This window comes from Ranitomeya imitator, chromosome 3 (genome assembly GCF_032444005.1).
Source record: "Ranitomeya imitator isolate aRanImi1 chromosome 3, aRanImi1.pri, whole genome shotgun sequence".
In the NCBI taxonomy this organism is placed as follows: Eukaryota; Metazoa; Chordata; class Amphibia; order Anura; family Dendrobatidae; genus Ranitomeya; species Ranitomeya imitator.
The window spans coordinates 459019058-459040628 of record NC_091284.1 but is presented as its reverse complement, the minus strand read 5'-3'; positions in this window follow the sequence as shown (position 1 = coordinate 459040628).

Genomic DNA, 21571 nt, shown 5'->3' with positions numbered 1-21571 from the left:
ATGTGTTTTTTTATACAGGTGCAATTAATGCAGGTAATGAGTGCAGAGTAGAAGGGCTTCTTAAAGAAAAAATAACAGGTGTTAGGCATCGGGATTCTCCCGCTGAAAAGGATAGATCCCAAGCCTTATCTGCCACAGCGGTCTCCCCTTTAGGTCCGGCTGCTCAGATTGCTACTCAGCATAGATGTCATTCCCAGCGTCTTGCTCAGGCTCCTGGTATATGCTTGGTTACTGCTGGTTCTCCAGCCAAACCTATGGTAACAAGTGTTGCGCAGATGCAGTCTTGTGCTTCTGAAGTCCAGAAATCACCTTACTGAGCATGTCCGTGAAGTGGCAGATTGGCCTGTGGGCAATGTCATGGCCAGCTGGGCGTGAGTTTTTGGGGTGGAGCCTAATGTTTAAAAGACTCTCAGAGGTGCACACCGGTGCTCTAGTATCATTTGTGTGTGGCTATGTGAGTGAAGACCCTACCACTCTGTCTGCAAGTGTCATATGTCTGTATAGCTGTGGGACTGTACATGCAGGCAGGCAGCAGTGGGGGCAATTAGCCGTTTGGCTTAGTATCTGCTACCTACATGTGTGCGGTTAGCAAAGTAGAGTTTCAGAGCAAGCTCAACCCTAGTCAGGGTATTATGCTGAACATCTGTTTTGTTACTGAGTGCAATTGACATAGCTCAGTTGCGGAGCATCTGTTTAGTTTCTGTATGTGATTTACACAGCTCAGTTGCTAAGCATCTGTTTCATTTCTGTGTGCGATTGACACAGCTCAGTTGCAGAGCATCTGTTTAGTTTCTGTGTGCGAGTTCAGTTCACGTACTTGTCCTGTGACGTTTAAAAGGACAGAGTACTTAGTACTCTTTTGTACTGTTCCTTCCTGTGGAGTAACAGAGTTTGGAAATCAGCATCATGTTCACACTGAGTGGCGTTAACCCAGTGTCTACAAGTAATCACTCATCGTGTGTTCCATCATTGTTCACTAGCAGCAGTTTTCCATCTCTGCATGGTGGACCTGAGGTTGCAATTGCACTTTATTTTTTATTTTATTTAGCACAATCCGCCAACCCTAACAACAGGTCTGTGAGAGCCAGAATTCTTGCTGGTTGGTAGGTGATCAAATATTTATTTCATACAATAAAATGCAATTTAATTAGTTTAAAATCATACAATATTATTTTATGGTTTTTATTTTTCAATTTTGTATCTCATAGTTAAAGTGTACTTACGATAAAAATTACAGACCTCTCCATTCTTTGTAGGTGGGAAAACTTGCAAAATCGACAGTGTATCAAATAGTTGTTTTCCCCACTGTATGTATCGATACTGAATGCAAAAACAATTTCCAAAATGTTGACAAAACTGTATTTCATAGAATATTTTTTTAACCCTCAACATGAAAGTAAAATTATTAATATAACTTCATTACAAAATCCACTGTTATACTCAAATTAGTTGATTCAAAAATGAATATACCCCACATTAAAAACTACTACATCGAAATTTTTGTATGACCTCTATGATTTTTAAGGAGAGCGCCGAGTCTTCTAGACATGGACTGAACAAGTTGGCGCAATATTGCAACATCTATCTTTTCCATTCTTTAAGAACAACCTCTTTTAGAACCTGGATGCTGGCTGGAGAGTGATGCTTGTCTCTTCAGAAATCCATGTAGATGCTCGTTTGAGGCAAAACAGGAGACATGCTTGGCCACTAAGTCATTTTCACCCTGTTCTTTTCAGAAATACAACAGATGTGTATTTTGGATCATTGTCATATTGGAAAAACACACTTCTGCCAAGGGCAAATTGGGATGGTATCATCTTCTCTTTCAACATTGCCGTATTTGGAGTCGGGAAGGAATTTTTTTTCCCCAATGTGGAGCTTACTCTTTGCCACATGGGTTTTTTTTGCCTTCCTCTGGATCAATATGTTAGGGCATGTTAGGTTAGGCTATGGGTTGAACTAGATGGACTTAAAGTCTTCCTTCAACCTTAATAACTATTTAACTATGTAACTATGTAACATAGAGCAGTACATCTGTGAATTTGTGAAATGAAATTCATCTCCTTGCCTCTGGTAGCACTAATGCCACCCCACATTTGGACACCATCATGTTTCAATGTTATTTTGATAGGATATACTAGCATAACTACTGGCAATAATTATTTATATCTACCTCAAAACATTTTTTAAATGATAAAATAAGTTATTTCACCCTATAGGGACTCTCCATTTCTTACCATGAGCTGACTGTCACTGCATAGTTCTTGCTCTGAAGGGTTCATAGCATTCTTGCAATAAATATGACAATTTTGGTTTTAGATTTGTTTCATTGCAATTGCTGGTTCAAAATATTAAAAAGAACAATTCTCCATTTAGTAATTGCTTGCCTTACAAAAAAGACTGTCTTATAACAGATTGTCAGGCATATAAACACATAGTCTAAAGTTTACATGGTTCCTAATTGTGCACAGCATCACTTTATATGTGTTTTTAAACCTATCTGCTCATTCAGGTGTGAAAAATAACACCTATATTATGTGAACAAGCTCATGGCTACAATTTCTTGTCATCTGCTGCTATATTTCCTGCAGTTCCAAACTGAGAATTACTTTTTTTCTTTGAATAATGAAGCTGTGCGTGAATACATCATGTTAATCAGTTGCAACTTATCTGAATTTCCAGGGTGCCAACTTAATTAGACACTAATACATATAGCACAGGAAATAGTGCTAAATATTTATAATGCTCATTAAAATGTTGCATCTTTTTGTTACATGAAGCACAAAATGGCCTTAGGGATACATAATCTATAGTACTCTACTTTCATGAAAGTCCAAAGATGCATTTTAGGTAGAGGTTGCGTTAGATGTGAAAAGCAAACAATCATAGTGAAGCTTGGAAAATATTAAAGTATACCAATTCTTCTGAGAAGAATATAGAAGATCAACTACCTTAAAGAAGGCCTTCTTTATACAAGACTTGTCCACATGATAAGCTGATAGCACTATAGCCACAAATCCTTGCATAACACATTTGCTAAATTTTTACGCAACTCGTACTTGAGCAAATACCATATGTTGTGAATTTGGCGATTTTACATAAACTGTTCAAAATGTTAGGAATGTGAGAAGGGTTAAGCTGGGAGGAATCATGGCCAAAAATGGGTACAAAATTGACTATTACTTATGAATCAAAGATGGCCAAACTTACAGACATAATCCAGTCGCAAGCATGCCTCTTAATAAATTTGGCACAACTTTTCTTATTGGATGCTTCAAAAAGACTGTCATTCAAAAAGCAAGTTTTGAATAATTTCCTATGTCTTCAAAGAAAGAAATACTCTCTGATATTCCACAAAGAATAATAGTTTTATCCCCTTCACTACTTTGCAATTTTCTGTTTTCCTCTTTTTGTCGAAACTTCTTCCCAGAGTCATAACTTTTTTATTTATCTGTTTTTTGAGGGATGAGTCGTACTTTTGAATGACACCATTGATTTTATAATTTAGAGTACTGGAAAATGGTAAAAAAAAATCCAAGGGCCGAGAAATTGTAAAAAAAAATAGTTTTTTGGGTTTTATATTTACCGTGTTCATTAAATGCTAAAATTGACCTGTCGACATGATTCCCCATGTCAATATGAGTATGCAGATACTAACATGTATAGGTTCTTTTTCATTTAAGTGGTGAAAATAAACTCCGAAAATTTGAAAGAAAAAAAAATGCTTGTGCCGCCATTTCCAGAGACCCATAGGGTCTCCATTTTTCGTGATCTGGGGCTGGGATGTTGTTTTATTGATACAGTTTTGGGGTAGATATGATGCTTTTATAGCCCATTATTGCATTTTATTGTGATGTTGTTGTGGCAAAAAAAACATAAACATGGCGTTTCTATTTTTATTCTCGTTATGCCATTTACTCGTTCTGATTAATTTGCATTATATTTTGATAGATTGGACATGTCTGACTACAGCCATACCAAATATGTAAATTTTTAATGTTTCATTTTCAATGGGGCAAATGGGGGTGATTTGAACTTTTCTTTTTATATTTTTTAAAACTTTTTTTTACATTTTTCTGGCTTCAATAGTCCTTTTAGGAAACTTGAACCTGCAATCATTTGATCTCACTTGCTTCACACAGCAGGGCTGCAGCACTGCTATGTGTAGAAAAAGCCATGATCTCTTATGAACGCCAGCTATGGTCTGGTGTTCATAGGAGATTCACATTGACATACATGGGGGCCTTCTGTAGACCCCTTACTGTCATGACAGCCCATCGTCGCCCTGCGATCAAGTGACAGGGGCGCCAATGGGCGGGACTTGATGCACTTCCGGCTGGCGTGTCAATGATTGCCAGCGGCATTAAACTAGTTAACAGCCACAGGTGGATGTTGGATTCACCCGTAGCTATTAGAAGCAAGTGACAGCTGAGAGATGTGTGCTCAGTATCAGAGCCTGCATCAAAGGCAGGGACACAAGCTTGGACGTACCTATACATCTAATATCATGAAGGGGTTAATGCCCCCATGCATAATCTAAAACTTTTGCTAAACCGCTTTGTTTTCTTTGATACCAGCAAACCATCTGTTATGTAGGTGGACCTCCTGATGCCCTAAGAGATGATGTCTTTCGAAAGAAAGATTGGCACATTCAATTTAAATGCAGCACGGTTGCCCAGGGTTTAAAAGTGTAATCTTGCTGGGCTAGAGACTTGGGTTTAAACTCCACCAAGGACAACATTTGCAAAGAGTTTTTATGTTCTCCCTGTGTTTGTGTGGGTTTCCGCCAACTCATCAAAGACATACTAAAGGTACCGTCACACTGAACGATATCGTTAACGATATCGTTGCTTTTTGTGACGTAGCAACGATATCGTTAATGAAATCATTATGTGTGACAGCGACCAACGATCAGGCCCCTGCTGGGAGATCGTTGGTCGCTGAGGAAAGTTCAGCACTTTATTTTGTCACTGGATCTCCCGCTGACATCGCTGAATCGGCGTGTGTGACGCCGATCCAGCGATGTCTTCACTGGTAACCAGGGTAAATATTGGGTTACTAAGCGCAGGGCCGCGCTTAGTAACCCGATGTTTACCCTGGTTACCGTTGTAAATGTAAAAAAACAAACACTACATACTAACATTCCCGGTGTCTGGTCATGTCCCCCGCCGTCAGCTTCCCGCACTGACTGGTGAGCGCCGGCCGGCCGTAAAGCACGCTGTGCAGTGGAGACGTCACCGCTGTACTTTACGGTCGGCGCTAAGTCAGTGCGGGAAGCTGAAGGCGAGGGACATGACCAGACACCGGGAATGTAAGTATGTAGTGTTTTTTTTTTTACATTTACAACGGTAACCAGGGTAAACATCGGGTTACTAAGCACGGCCCTGTGCTTAGTAACCCGATGTTTACCCTGGTTACCCGGGGACTTCGGCATCGTTGGTCGCTGGAGAGCTGTCTGTGTGACAGCTCTCCAGTGACCAAACAGCGACGCTACAGCGATCGACATCATTGTCTGTATCGCTGCAGCGTCGCTTAGTGTGACGGTACCTTAATAGGGAACTTAGATTGTGAGCCTCAATAAGGACAGTGATTATGATGTCTATAAAGCACTGTGGAATTATTTGGCACAAGGTAATTAGGAAAGATAAATAAGCTCCAATTATTTTTTCAGAAATATTTGCTAGTGATTTACTCCACTTTCCCAACAGAAACAAATGCATTTTAATTAATTTCAATAGACACAGAAATAATGTATTTCCAGTGCAAATTTTGCTAACCCAATCACATTCTCTTCCATTTGTTTATACTTCTAAAATCACTTTTTATAAGTATCAAATGGTATAAAAGATTTAGTGCAGTTCTACATTGTAATTCTACAGTATATTACGACATGATATCCTGATTAATATCCATCTTGCTGTTGTTTTTAAAATGTTTCATAATTTTTGCTAGGGTGAAAGTAGAGATAAGTCCATCAAATTCAACCTACAGCCTAATATGCTGATCCAGAGTAAGGCAAAAACCCATGAAACATATTGTTAGGAGTCGAGTTTCCTCTGCTGCACAGGGGGAATCTCGATCCGTCTCCGCTGCGGTCTCCCATTCCCCTCCAGCCGCAGTGGAGTCTGCTCAGCAGGGACGTCGATCCCAGCGTCTCGCTCAGTCTGACTCTGTGAGAAGAGTTATTGCTGCTTCTCCAGCTTCTGCCTTTGAAGCCTATTCTGGTCAGCAGCGAGCGGACTTCTCTGGGACTAAGTCCTTATCTGCACACACTGAGCATGCCCAGGGCAAGATCTCCCGTTGGAGATCGAGGGTCATGTGCTCAGGCTCTGCGGCACATTCCATTGGTCCTCTTGGCAGGTCCTAGAAGGGCAAAAGTTCTGTAGCCATTTCCTGTGCTGCAGCTATATAAACTGCGCATGACCGCACGGCCATGCGCTAGTATTGTCTCACAATTGATATGTGTGTATGTGTGAGTGCAAGTTGTTCTTGGTTACCCCTTCCCTATTGAATGTCTGTTCGTGGAAGGTGTACGGTTGCTATCTAGCGCCCGACTTAGCCTACTACACTAAACACACATCACAGCGTCCTGTAGCTGTGCCTGCCAGTACGGCGCCGTGCGCCTGCCTTGCGCTTTCCATACCCAAGTCTGGGTGGTTAGTGGCGTCCGTTAGTGCGGCATCGCTCGCGCACTTGTGCGCTTATATTTCTGAAGGTTCTCTACACACCCAGTTGCGGTGTTGTGCCAGCAAGGGCCTAATCGGGCTTCAATCCCTTCTGGGGTTAAGTCCGCTGGCCACTTGCTCGCTCTCTAGTGCGGTATTGCGGTCCTGTGAATTAACAGGATCGCTTTCCTCACGCTGGGTGAGGTTTAACCCATGCGTGTTTACTTTAGTGTACCGCTATAGAGTCTGCAAATTGCTAGCAGCAGGTTCTCACCTGCACGGTGGACCCCGGACTGCGAACGCATCTTCGTCACCTGTCTTGGTGCGTTCCGCCAGTCCTAACATAATACTAGCGCCAGGGTCTGGCTAGTAAATGGCAGACGGTCAGCGTCTACAGCAGTACATCCAGCAGCTGGAGGGTAGGTTGGCGGCTCTCGAGCGCACAACCTCAGCTGTGGACGTTACTGCTGTCGCTGTTCAGGCTGCAAGTGCAGCTGCAGCCAGTTTGTCCGCTGCCACCCCTGCTCCGACCTTATCCCGTCTCCCGCTTCCAGACAAGTTTGCTGGTGACAGTAAGCCATGTCGGGGATTCGTGAGCCAGTGCTCCATACATCTCGAGCTGCTGGCTGCACGTTTTCCTACGGAACGGGCGAAAGTGGGATTCATTATATCTCTCTTGTCGGGCAGGGCGTTGGAGTGGGCAACGCCGCTTTGGGAACGTGGTGATCGTGTGGTGCAGAGTGCTCCTATCTTCCTGGACGCTCTGAGGCAGGTCTTTCTGGGACCTCGTGTCACCCACGATACCGCGCTCCAATTGTTGGCAATTACTCAGGCTTCGTCCATGGTCAGCCAGTTTGCCATCCTATTCCGGACTCTAGCTTCTGAGCTGGAATGGCCGGATAAAGTCCTTATTCCGGTGTTCTGGAAAGGACTGGCAGATCATGTGAAGGACGCCTTGGCCACCAGGGAGATTCCCGCCACACTGGAGGAGCTTATTACTATAGCTACCCGCATCGATCTCCGTTTTAACGAGCGGAGGTTGGAGCGGACCCAGTGTAGGCAGAGGTTCCGGCTGGCTCCCATCTTTGCCAAACCTCTAGAATCTCCTGTTATGGCGTCCGACTCCCATGAGGCCATGGAGGTTTCTCGAGCGGGATCTAGGTCTCAGACCGCTCGAGTACCTGTGCTATGTAAAAATTGCCAGCAACCGGGACATTTCGCTAATAAATGTCCACGGCGGTCGGGAAAACGATCGCGTCTAGTGTCCATTGGAGGAGGTTCACTGGACACCGCAGCATTTTCCTCAAAATTGTCCTTTAAAGGGACAATCCTGTTAGGCACATCCACTCTTACAGTAGAGCTTTGTGTGGATTCAGGAGCAGAGGGAAATTTTATGTCTTCTGCTTTTGCTCAGCGCCACGCAATACCTCTGGCTATGCTAGCCAAACCAGTAACCGTGAGAGTGGTGAATGGGTCGACACTTCCATTACAGATCACACATCAGACTGTCCCTTTCACGTTAGCCATGTCCCCATCCCACCAGGAGACTATTTCCCTTCTTGTCCTTCCCGAGGGAATGGATGAGATTCTGCTGGGAATGCCCTGGCTTCGTTTCCACTCCCCACATATTGAGTGGACCTCTGGGAGGATATTGGGTTGGAGTGAATCCTGTAAGGGCAGATGTGTGAAAGAGTGCGTTCAGGTTTCCACCACTGAGATACCCGCAGATCTCTCTACTCTCCCCAAACACTATTGGTCTTATGCAGACGTCTTTTCCAAAAAAGCCGCGGAGACCCTTCCGCCTCACCGTCCCTATGACTGTCCTATAGATCTCTTGCCTGGAGCAGAACCTCCTCGGGGACGTGTCTATCCCCTCTCTCTCCCGGAAACGGAGGCTATGTCCCAATACATCCAGGAGAATTTGGCAAGAGGATTTATTAGGAAGTCAGTGTCACCAGCTGGGGCAGGGTTCTTCTTCGTACAGAAGAAGAATGGAGAGTTGCGTCCTTGCATAGACTACAGGGGTCTTAACGCCATCACCGTTAAAAATAAGTACCCGCTGCCCCTGATTTCTGAGCTTTTTGATAGGCTACGGGGAGCTAAGGTATTTACCAAATTAGACCTGCGGGGAGCTTATAACCTGATTCGCATTCGTGAGGGGGACGAATGGAAGACGGCGTTTAACACCAGAGATGGGCATTATGAGTATCTGGTGATGCCCTTCGGGCTCTGTAATGCCCCAGCCGTTTTCCAAGACTTTGTCAACGACATCTTCCGGGATATGCTTTCCACCTCGGTCGTAGTCTATCTGGATGATATTCTCATCTTCTCTCCAGATATTGACTCCCACCGGAGAGATGTTGGCAGAGTCTTCGACCTCTTACGGGCAAACTCTCTTTACGCAAAGTTGGAGAAGTGTGTGTTTGAGCAGGAGTCTTTACCTTTCTTGGGCTATATCATCTCTGCCCAAGGATTGGCTATGGATCCTGCCAAACTACAGGCTGTGATGGACTGGCAAGAACCTCATTCACTTAAAGCGGTGCAGCGCTTTATGGGGTTCATTAATTATTACCGCCAGTTCATCCCCCATTTCTCAACTTTGGTAGCTCCCTTGGTAGCCCTCACCAAGAAGGGAGCAAATCCCAAAGTGTGGTCTGAAGAGGTCTCCAGGGCCTTTTCTTCTACTAAGTCTCATTTTGCTAGCGCTCCCATCCTACATCGTCCCGATGTCGATAAGCCGTTTATAATGGAGGTGGATGCCTCTTCCGTTGGTGCTGGAGCAGTCCTCTTCCAGAAGGATGCTCAAGGTCGGAAGCATCCGTGCTTTTTCTTCTCCAAGACCTTCACACCAGCGGAGAGGAATTATTCCATCGGGGACAGGGAGTTGCTAGCGATGAAATTGGCTTTCTCTGAGTGGAGACATCTCTTGGAGGGGGCTCGTTTTCCCTTTCAAGTATTTACAGACCATAAAAATTTGCTATATTTGCAAACAGCCCAGAGGCTAAATTCTCGCCAGGCCAGATGGTCCTTATTTTTCTCCCGATTCCACTTCACCCTCCATTATGTCGCTGGGGAGAAGAACATTCGAGCTGATGCTCTTTCTCGCTCTGTTGTGTCATCTGAGGAGGAGGAAGGAGAGCCTCGGCTTATTGTTCCTTCTGAGAGCTTGAGAACCGTGGCTCCGGTGTCGCTTGAGTCTGTGCCTCCACGCAAGACTTTTGTGCCCATAAATTTGCGACCGGAGGTTCTCTCTTGGGCTCATTCCTCCAGGGTGGGTGGACACTTTGGGACTAAAAGGACATCTGAGCTGCTGGCGAGGACGTACTGGTGGCCGCATATGCTGCGAGATGTCAGGGATTACGTTCTGGCGTGTGTCTCATGCGCCAAAAATAAGTCTCCTCGACAACGGCCGTCTGGGTTACTCTATCCCTTGCCGGTGGCAGACAGGCCCTGGGAGATAGGTCGGGATGGACTTTGTAGTGGGTTTGCCCAAGTCTCGCGGCTGTACCGTCATTTGGGTAATTACCGATCATTTCTCGAAAATGGTGCACTTGGTGCCGCTCCCACGGTTACCTTCTGCACGGGCCTTGGCAGCGTTGTTCATAAGACACATCTTCCGCCTACACGGCATGCCAGACAAAATTGTCAGTGACCGGGGTCCCCAGTTTGCGTCTCGGTTCTGGAGAGAGCTTTGTCGTCTTCTCAGCATTGAGTTAAATCTCTCTTCCGCATATCATCCCGAGACGAATGGGTTGGTAGAGAGGGCCAATCAGACTCTGGTCACATATCTGCGACATTTTGTTTCTGCCAGGCAGGATGACTGGGCATCTTTATTACCATGGGCAGAGTTCGCCCTTAATAACGCTGTAGCCGATTCCACCGGTCAGACTCCTTTCCTCCTTAATTACGGCCAGCATCCGCGGGTTCCTGTGCCTATGCCCGTGTCCTCTGCTGACTCCAGGGTGGCAGACTGGGCAGTGGAGGCACGGGACATTTGGGACCGCACTCAGGATGCCATTCGGGCCTCGAAGGAGAGAATGAGGTCCTCCGCCGATGCACATCGGCGCCCTGCCCCGGCCTTTGCTCCTGGCGACTTGGTGTGGCTCTCCGCCCGTAACATCAGGCTGCGAGTTGAGTCCACTAAGTTTGCTCCTCGCTACTTGGGCCCATTCAAGGTCCTCGAGCAGGTTAATCCCGTGGTCTACCGCCTGGCTCTTCCTCCACGCTTGGGTATCACCGACACCTTTCATGTGTCCCTCTTGAAACCCGTATACATGTCCCGGTTTTCCGAGTCATCTGCCGGGACATCGGGTTCGTCTACGGACGATTACGAGGTGAACGCTATTTTGGGGTGCAAGGTGGTACGCGGCAAAAAGTTTTATTTGGTGGATTGGAAGGGTTATGGTCCAGAGGACAGGTCTTGGGAGCCTGCTGAAAACATTCGGGCCCCACAGCTCATTGCTGCCTTCGAGCGTAGCGAGGCCCAAGGAGGGGGGGGCCCTAGGAGGGGGGGTAATGTTAGGAGTCGAGTTTCCTCTGCTGCACAGGGGGAATCTCGATCCGTCTCCGCTGCGGTCTCCCATTCCCCTCCAGCCGCAGTGGAGTCTGCTCAGCAGGGACGTCGATCCCAGCGTCTCGCTCAGTCTGACTCTGTGAGAAGAGTTATTGCTGCTTCTCCAGCTTCTGCCTTTGAAGCCTATTCTGGTCAGCAGCGAGCGGACTTCTCTGGGACTAAGTCCTTATCTGCACACACTGAGCATGCCCAGGGCAAGATCTCCCGTTGGAGATCGAGGGTCATGTGCTCAGGCTCTGCGGCACATTCCATTGGTCCTCTTGGCAGGTCCTAGAAGGGCAAAAGTTCTGTAGCCATTTCCTGTGCTGCAGCTATATAAACTGCGCATGACCGCACGGCCATGCGCTAGTATTGTCTTACAATTGATATGTGTGTATGTGTGAGTGCAAGTCGTTCTTGGTTACCCCTTCCCTATTGAATGTCTGTTCGCGGAAGGTGTACGGTTGCTATCTAGCGCCCGACTTAGCCTACTACACTAAACACACATCACAGCGTCCTGTAGCTGTGCCTGCCAGTACGGCGCCGTGCGCCTGCCTTGCGCTTTCCATACCCAAGTCTGGGTGGTTAGTGGCGTCCGTTAGTGCGGCATCGCTCGCGCACTTGTGCGCTTATATTTCTGAAGGTTCTCTACACACCCAGTTGCGGTGTTGTGCCAGCAAGGGCCTAATCGGGCTTCAATCCCTTCTGGGGTTAAGTCCGCTGGCCACTTGCTCGCTCTCTAGTGCGGTATTGCGGTCCTGTGAATTAACAGGATCGCTTTCCTCACGCTGGGTGAGGTTTAACCCACGCGTGTTTACTTTAGTGTACCGCTATAGAGTCTGCAAATTGCTAGCAGCAGGTTCTCACCTGCACGGTGGACCCCGGACTGCGAACGCATCTTCGTCACCTGTCTTGGTGCGTTCCGCCAGTCCTAACACATATGCTATTAGCCCCATATTAGGGAAAAATTCCTTCCTGACTCTACATATGGCAATCAAACTAGTTCCCTGGATCAATGCCCCATTACGGAATCTTGTACTCATAACTAGAGATGAGCGAATATATTTGAAAAATTATTGCCAAACATAAATTCGGCACGAATATGGCACATTCGGATTCATGATCGGAAACACAATTAAATTTTCATAAAATCAGGAAAAATCAGTAACATTCCATGAAAGTGTGGGAAAATATTTGCGTTAGCACTAAAGTATCTTGAACACTTTGGCTAGGACAGTGGTGGCGTATGATGAGCGTGGGGCATGTGTTTGTGAGGGTATGGGGTGGGGAGAGCTCAGAGGAGAAGCGTGCTTGTAAAATTTATTTTTTTCCCTAACTTTATGTGTGCACATTGCGGCTAGCCAATCAGGGCGCAGGAAACATCCACAATATCCAGACACAACCACTTGTGTCATTGGCTGCTGAAATCACATGTCTCCCTCTATATAAAGAGCGGACATCTTGTTTTAGCACCATTTAGTCACTATAACAGTGCAGAGAGGCTGCCCCTGGTGCTGGACCTTGGTGCTGATAGATTTTAGCTAGTTAGCTAGGCAGTTGTTTCTAAGTCAGATTTAGTTAACTAGTCAGTTTAGATAACTAGTGTCCTGTGTGGCTGTGAAATCGACCTTCCAGCAGATTTTTGTTCTCTTTCCTGTGCCATTATTGAAGTTCACAGACAAAGACAGCAGGGCACATTTCATAAAAGTGTGTTGTGTGCTGCTTCTATAGTGCTCCATACATGAGTAGACCTTTCAAAATCTTACTTTTTCAGTTGCTAAATGTGATACAGCACCCCATATCCCACCTTGTTATTTAGTGGCGGTGAAATTGTTCTTTGTGCAGAGATGTTGCTCTTTCCCTCATCCTCTACCATTATTTCAGGGGACAACATTATCATTCTTGAGTTCTTACTGTTTACGTATATGAATTCTTGTACCAAATCATGCAAAGCAGTTTCCTAACCAGAAAGTGACCAGGTTAGAAAAAGCTGATGAACACCTCTAATCAGTGAAGCGAAAAGCTTATTTACTACTCTAACGTAATGCTTTTACTCTGCAAATATAGAGAGCACAACCATTAGGCGCCAGGATTCTCCCACTGCATGGGGTAGATTCCAAGCCATGTCTGCCTCTGTGGTCTCCCATTCTGCATTGGCCACACTGGGAGCTGCTTAGCAAAGGTGTCGATCTCAGCATCTTGCCCAGACTCGTGTTGTTTTCTTGGCTATTGCTGGCTCTCCAGCCAAAGCTATAGTAACAAGCAATAGGCAGCGGCAAACAGGCATCTCAGAGGCTAAGTCCAGAAATCACCCTACTAAGCATGCTCATGAGGTATCGACCTCTCATTGGTGGTCAGTCGTCAGCTGCTCGAGTGACTTGGCAGTTTTGGATTGGTCCATGAGAAAGGTCCTGCCTGACTGGACCTGAACAAGAACATATAAAAGTTTTCTCTTAGCGCACATCGGTGCGCTAAGATCATTTATGTTATATATGTTGGTGGATACATTAGCCCTCTGTGTGTTCACATGTGCTGCTTCTAGCATGGCGATTGTGGGTCTAGACAGGCAGTGTAGGGTGGGAACTCCCGCTTGTGCTTAATATCTGTGTCCGGTCGTGTGCGCTATTGGCACAGCCGAGTTTCAGAGCAGGCACAACCACCTTGATAGACTTCCCTGGGGGGTTAAGCTATAGGGACCCCAACTAGCGTCATTACTACTTTACTCCTGTGATGTGTAACAGGGTTAAGCCCTGAGTGCTTTCCTTCTTTGTACCACTGTGTGGTGTAACATAGTTAGGTACTTAGCGCTCTGTTCACACTGAGTGACCTTTAACTCGGTGTGTTTATAGTGCAAGCTCGCAGCTTCACTCCGCCATTGTTCACTAGCTGCAGCTTAACATCACTGCACGGTGGATGCCGGGTTGCAATCGTACCTCATCATAATTTATATTTAGTGTGATCCACAAACCCTAACAACAACTGCGTTGGTTGAGGGCATGAGAAGCCGACTATCATTCTGTTGAGACCAAGGAATGATTATATTAGTAATACATAAATCTTTGTCTTTCAGACAATCTATCTGATCCCTGCTTGGTATTTACCATGGCACTGAAATTCTTTTCACTCTTTTCTCCTTCTACCCTAGTTGGTATGACACTAGTCATCATTACATACACCTGCAATCTGGTATGATTGGCATTAGTTGAAAAAAATTCCTAATGAAATCAACAATTTTCCTTACAAATATAGAATAAAAAAATATAACATCAATTCTTATTCTTGCATTTTCCATATGTACCGGAAATCATAAACCAGATTAATTCAAAACAGGCAAGGTAGTCATTGTAGATAAATGCAATTAGCAATATAAAGTCTCGGAAGCGCAATATGGAGTCTCCATCGATAATGGAAGCAAAAACACCCTGTATGGGAGACATCAATTATGAAACCAGGTATATTTGATATAAATGAGCTTAATAACTTTGTGCACATGAAGTATGTAATCCACTTGTGACACAAAAGCAATTACCGTATAATGTGAGCATAAATTGCAGAAATGAATCCTTTCACAACATTATTGAAGATGGAGACTTCCTATTTGAGGTTCTGGAAGAAGTCAGGCACTTAGTCCTCCTGCTGTTTATAGTGGGCACTTTCCCTTAGATATTTATAGGGAATCTGTCACCGGGATCTGAGAGCAGCAGGATGTATGTGCAGACTCTGTGGTGGGTGTGGAAGTTACCACTCTGCCATAGTAGTGACAAAGAAAAGAAAGTTTGTGACACCAGGGTGCACTTAAATATGCTCTCAATTCCTAGGCAGCATTCACAATTAATTTCCGGTATAGTAATGCAGATATATAAATGGTGCAGTGATTTCTGAGCTTCATGCACAGTCTTGATCACGGAGCTGTCTGAAGCAGAGGCTGTAGTTTCTCATATACAGGAGTTATGGCTGCTCCCTACACATGCATGAAATGTCTCCTTCTCCTTCATTGCGAGACCCAGGACCCACTCATATATGTAAAGCAGGGATGCTTTGCTAACTGTGACAGGTTTACTTTAAGACAAGGATAGCCTAGAAGATTTGGTAAAGTGGTACGAATTGTATTCAAAAGGTGTAAAATAGTGCAACTATGGACCCACACCTCCAACATAAATTGGAAACATATGAGTGAATCAGCGAGAACCTATATGGGGTGATATATTATGTCCACAGTGCATTACAGACATTATCACCTATAGAGCATTAACCTGGTGATTTCAAGTGAGCTGAGCAGCAGGAGTATAGTTAATTAAAAAGCTATTCATATCGCTTGAACTTTTCCACTTTTTTCACATTATACCAACTAAACATAGTCCGTCATTGGACGCCTCCCCCTGTTTGGTGCGGGCTCCAGCGATAAGCCCGCACCATTTCCGGTACATGACAGCTGATCTGATCAACTGACAAATGCCCAGAACAGCCACTAAATGCATGCGCAGGAAGCACGTCATTACCTCCTCCCATCAGCGCCTGGGTCACATGACCACGGGTTGCCGATGGTTTGGCATGACAACCCAGGGTCAGCAAGAGACCTCTGTGGTTGTCATTGCTGGATTGCTGTGAGTGCCACCTGGTGGTCGGCGCTCATAGCAAGTGAGCGGTGACCAGAAAAATGCCCACAGGAAAAATGCCCACAGGAAAATTGCCCACAGGAAAATTGCCCACAGGAAAAATGCCCACAGGAAAATTGACCACATAGAAAATTGCCCACATGGAAAATTGCCCACACGGAAATTTGCCCACACGTAAAATTGCTCACACAGAAAATTGCCCACATGAAAAATTGCCCACACGGAAAATTGCCCACACAGAAAATTCCCCACATGGAAAATTGCACACACAGAAAATTGCCCACATAGAAAATTGCCCAGACAGAAAATTGCCCACACAGAACATTGCCAATTGCAGAATCACAAAGTTTCAGATCCATGATATTTGAGGTGCAAGGTGAAGAATGCCCACAGAAAATTGCCCACAGGCTGAATTATAGGTTAAATGCTCTGTAGGACAGGGGGATAGTATATGCATGTATACATGAGATGCTCTGCAGGGCAGAAGAATAATATATAATTATAGGTGAGATGCTCTGCAGGACAGAGAATAGCAAAGAGATATAGGTTAAATGCTCTGCAGTACAGGGGGATAGTATGCAGATATACGTGCGATGCTCTGCAGAACAGAGAATAGCATAGAATTATAGGTGAGATGCTCTGCAGGACAGAGAATAGCAAAGAGATATAGGTTAAATGCTCTGCAGGACAGGGGGATATCATGCAGGTATACGTGAGATGCTTTGGAGGGCAGAAGAATAATATAGAATTATAGGTGAGTTGCTCTGCAGGATAGAGAATAGCAAAGATCTATAGGTTAAATGCTCTGCAGGACAGGGGGATAGTATGCAGGTATATGTGAGATGCTCTGCAGAACAGAAAATAGTATAGAATTATAGGTGAGATGCTCTGCAGCACAGAAGAATGTTGGCAAAAATTGCCCACATAAAAAACTACCGACAAGTTTATTAAGAACAGTTTATTCAGGATTTCTAATAACAACAATAACTTAAGTTTATTAAACAATCATTGCACACCTGCAAATAATTAGCTGCCGGCTGATTGTTCTTGACTTCCATGGGCTCCATTGAAATACAATACAGCACAACACAGGTAGCAAAGAAAATGCAGAATGGATTTCAACAAAGGTCTCTGGGCCCAGTTTACTTCTCCAGGTTCTCCAGGATCGGTTCACTCATCCCTAGTCCCAGAGTACGGATTCTGTTCTTAGGAGTTGTCATTCCACTGTGCCAACAATAATTCCACTCTCATTGTGGTGTGTCTGGGCCTAGAGACCCTTATTCCACTCTCAGTGTGGTGTATCTGGGCCTAGAGACCCTTATTCCACTCTCAGTGTAGTGTGTCTGGGCCAAGAGACCCTTATTCCACTCTCACTGTGGTGTGTCTGGGCCTAGAGACCCTTATTCCACTCTCAGTGTGGTGAGTCTGGGCCTAGAGACCCTAATTCCACTCTCAGTGTGGTGTGTCCGGTTCTAGAGACCCTTCTTCCATTCTGTGTGGTGTGTCTGGGCCTTGAGACCCTTATTCCACTCTCACTGTGGTGTATCTGGGCCTAGAGAACCTTATTCCACTCTCATTGTGGTGTGTCTGGGCCTAGAGACCCTTATTCCACTCTCATTGTGGTGTGTCTGTGCCTAGAGACCCTTATTCCACTCTCATTGTGGTGTGTTTGGGCCTAGAGACCCTTATTCCACTCTCATTGTGGTGTGTTTGGGCCTAGAGACCCTTATTCACATCCACTCTGCATTTCCTTCCATCCTATGCCTGCCTGCACCTGCAGTATATGTGTATGATACATAAGTAGGTAGGGTCTGTTCACTCTTACTCTTGGTAGTCATAAGTGGACAGGGAAGGAAGTGCTGGCCCCAGATTCACTGCCACTGAAGTCAATGGGAGAGCAATGCTGCTATGGCACTTCCGCTCCTCTGACAGATTCTGACAGATTTTCACCTTTCTGCGGTGCCTTCTGGGCTTCCAGGACCATCTATCTCAGTCAGCAACACCCTGCTTTTGGTGGGCACCCACTGAGATGATAATGTATTAGATCTGACCTGCAGTCCCATGTAACTCCACAGATAATACAGTGGTTCTTTTGTGGGTACTGATAGCAGTGATGGCTCCTCTGGATCATACTGCTGCTGTTTCTGCATGTGCTGCTGTTCTGGTCTGGTGGGAAGAGTAAGGCAAAATCAGTGAGAGATGAGAGCAGACTAGATCTATCTATTGCTGAGAATGACAGACTGCTACCAACCACAGATCTTCAGCATGTTTGCAGTTTTGCACTAGGTCAGCTGTAAATCACAAGTTGATCACACATCATGTGAACATCCTCACCTTTCACCTCAAATATCATAGATCTGAAACTTTGTTATGCTGCAATTGGCAATTTTCCATGTGGGCAATTTTCCATGTGGGCAAATTTCTGTGTGGGCAATTTTCCATGTAAGCAATTTCCCATGTGGAAAATTTTCCGTGTGGGCAATTTTCCTGTTGGCATTTTTCCTGTGGGCATTTTTCATGTGGGCAATTTTCCTGTGGGCATTTTTAGGGAACCCAAGTGAGCATATCTGCTGTATAGAGCAGGGCTGCAGCCCTGCTCTATGCAGCAGAGGCGATGGGATAAGTGTTAACAAGACCAGGCAACATAATATAAACACGAGGGGAATTAAAAGCACTAGATAGTGCAAGAAGACCCCCTCACCAAACACAAGAACCACCTCCATAAAGCTTATGAGAAAAGGAGTACGACAGGAGCATATAGGTTATCAAAGAGTAACAATACTTTGTTATATCACATATATTACTACAAAAGTGTAAACAGTGTCATCAAAATAGTATAAAAAAATACAATGTGCAAGGATGATAAAAACCATGAATGGGTATCCCCCCGGTGCGCACTGACTATGGGGCCAATACACTAGCTGAATAACAGAGGAGTGCTGCTATGAATTATATAGAGTATATCCCAATAAATCACCAAAACCCAGTGGCATGGAGGTAAAATAAATTATATAGAGCAGCGCTTACCAGTGCAAGATCCCTGAGCCAGGCGCACTGGGTGCGATCCACAAACGCAACCCCCAACACGCGTTTCGCCCACGAATTAGATAGCTTTATCAAGGGGAGATAGCGTTGTCTGGGTATGGCATCATTAAATAAGGCCGGCCGGCCACCATGTGACTCATCACCTGTTACATCCCAGCCAATGGCAGCGGAGTATTCGGCGCATGCGCGCGTCCCAATCGCCACGCGCCGCGTCGCAGAAAGCGTCACACATCGCGAGGGCGCCTGGGACAGAACCCAGGACGCACGTGCGATGCAGGAGAGATGCCGCTGCGACGGCGGGCGGGCGGAGAGACACAGCGCATGCGCGCCACCGCAATAAGCCGGCTCAAGAATATTAAACCTCCCACTGTTGTGAGCTCCAGTACCAGACCTTGTGAGAGAAGGGGACAAACACAACATGGGATGCGACACCAGAATACCGACCCTCAGAAAATCTGTAACAGCAAGTTCAAATAATATATAAAAACCCGGCGGTGCGGTCCAAAAATTGTCCAATTACAACGGTATAAGCCGCAAAACACACTGGGCTCATAAGGTCGGTTGTATATTCAAGATGAGATGGTGGCGTTCCCATGAGATTTAAGGAGGAAGTCCATTCGGGCCAGTACTGATGAAGCAGGGGAAATGCCAATAACCCAGTCATTGCTACGAAAAGCTAAAAGAAACAATAAACATGTAGAAATGAATAAATGAAAATAAAACCAGAATTAAAACCATAGCACGAAAAATATCCCCAGTGGGGACCCACTCAGAGGGGGAGATGTAAAAAGGATGGAGGGGCAACAAGTGCATGCAAGGAAAAGTCACATTGCAAATTAGAATAGATAAATGACAGACATCATCAATAGCGTTATAAGTTAAAAATAGGGGAACAAGTGCCACCATAGGGCCCCCGAACTATAAACGGTTTAAAGAAAAGAGGAAAAACTTAGGGACTCATTGAGTCCTTTGGGTACCATGGTATCAATTCGAATGATCCAACCTGCTTCCCGCTGGGCAAGGGCTTTCTTATAATTACCACCCCTAGCTCCAAGGTGAATACTCTCGATGCCCCTGACCTGAAGAGACCCCGCATCACAGTTATGAAATTGTTTAAAGTGGCGGGGAATGGTCTTCAGGTCAGAGGCATCGTCCAGAACCCGCGCTGCCCGTATGTACCTAACGTGTTCACGGACACGTATCCGTAGCTCCCTGGATGTCAGTCCAATATAAATTAAAGAACACCCACACGTGGCGCAGTAAACCACGTTGGATGTGCTACACGTAATGTGTTGCCTGATCGAGAATTCTCTACTGCCATCAGAGGATTTAAAAGTCGTGGCCCTCACAATATTCTCACATGCCAGGCAATGTCCGCATTGAAAAGAACCGAGCGACGGGCCCCTAGATCCAAAGGGATTAACTATAGGGGGGACATAATGACTGCGAACCAGCAAGCTACTAAGGTTAGGAGATCTCTTAGCGGTCATTAGAGGGAAGTCACCCAGGGCACGGGCCAGAGAGGGTTCAGTCATCAAGACCGACCAGTGCTTCTTCAGTATGTTTCTCATGTTGGACCATTCATGATTATATGTTGCAATGAACCTGATTTTATCTGTGTCCATTTTCCCACTCCGTCCACCATCATTCTTATACAATAGGTCCCTACGGGGTGTCCTCCTGGCCCTCTCGAAGCCACGTCTAATGCTTCTGCGGCTATATCCGCGATCCCTGAAGCGCCCTTCAAGGTCACTAGCCTGTGCAAAAAACCTGTCATCAGTAGAGCAGATCCGCCTCATTCTTAGGAACTGTCCGACCGGGATAGCCCCAATGGTGGTGGAATTGTGTGCAGAATCAGCATGCAATAGAGCATTAACTGCAGTCGACTTCCTGAAGACATCAGTCTGGATCCGACATGTGTCGTCGATCTCCAGCTTGACATCCAGGAAGTCGATCTGCTGAAGGTCAGAATTGTATGTCAAGATGGGATAAGTGTAGCTTCTAGTCTCCCATTGAGACTGTTAGAGCAAGTAAAAAGTAAAAAAATGTTTTAAAAAATATTAAGAAAATTAAAATAATGTTAAAGCTCAAATCACCCCCCTTTTGTCCCAATCAAAATAAAACAATACAAAAAATTACATATACACATGTTTGGTATCACCATATTCAGAATAGCCCGATCTATCAAGATATAAAAACAATTAATCCAATCAGTAAACGGTGTCGCGAGAAAAAAATTGAAATGCCTGAATTACGTTTTTTTGGTCACTGCAACATTGCAATAAAATTCAATATCGGGCGATCAAAAGATCGTATCTAAACCAATATGATATTAATAAAAACATCATATTGGCGAACAAAAAATAAGCCCTCACCCAGCACCAGATCATGAAGATGGAGACGCTACAGGTCTCGGAAAATGGCAATTTTTCTTTTTTTTTTTTTTACAAACTTGAAATTTTTTTTCACTATTTAGATAAAAAATAACCTAGACATGATTGGTATCTATGAACTCATAATGACCTGGAGACTCATAATGGCAGGTCATTTTTAGCATTTATTGAATCTAGTAAAAAAGGCAAACAAAAAGCAAGCATGGAATTGCATTTTTTTTTTTTAAATTTCACCGTACTTGGAATTTTGTTCCCATTTTCTGTTACATGACATGGTAAAACCAATGGTGTCGTTCAAAA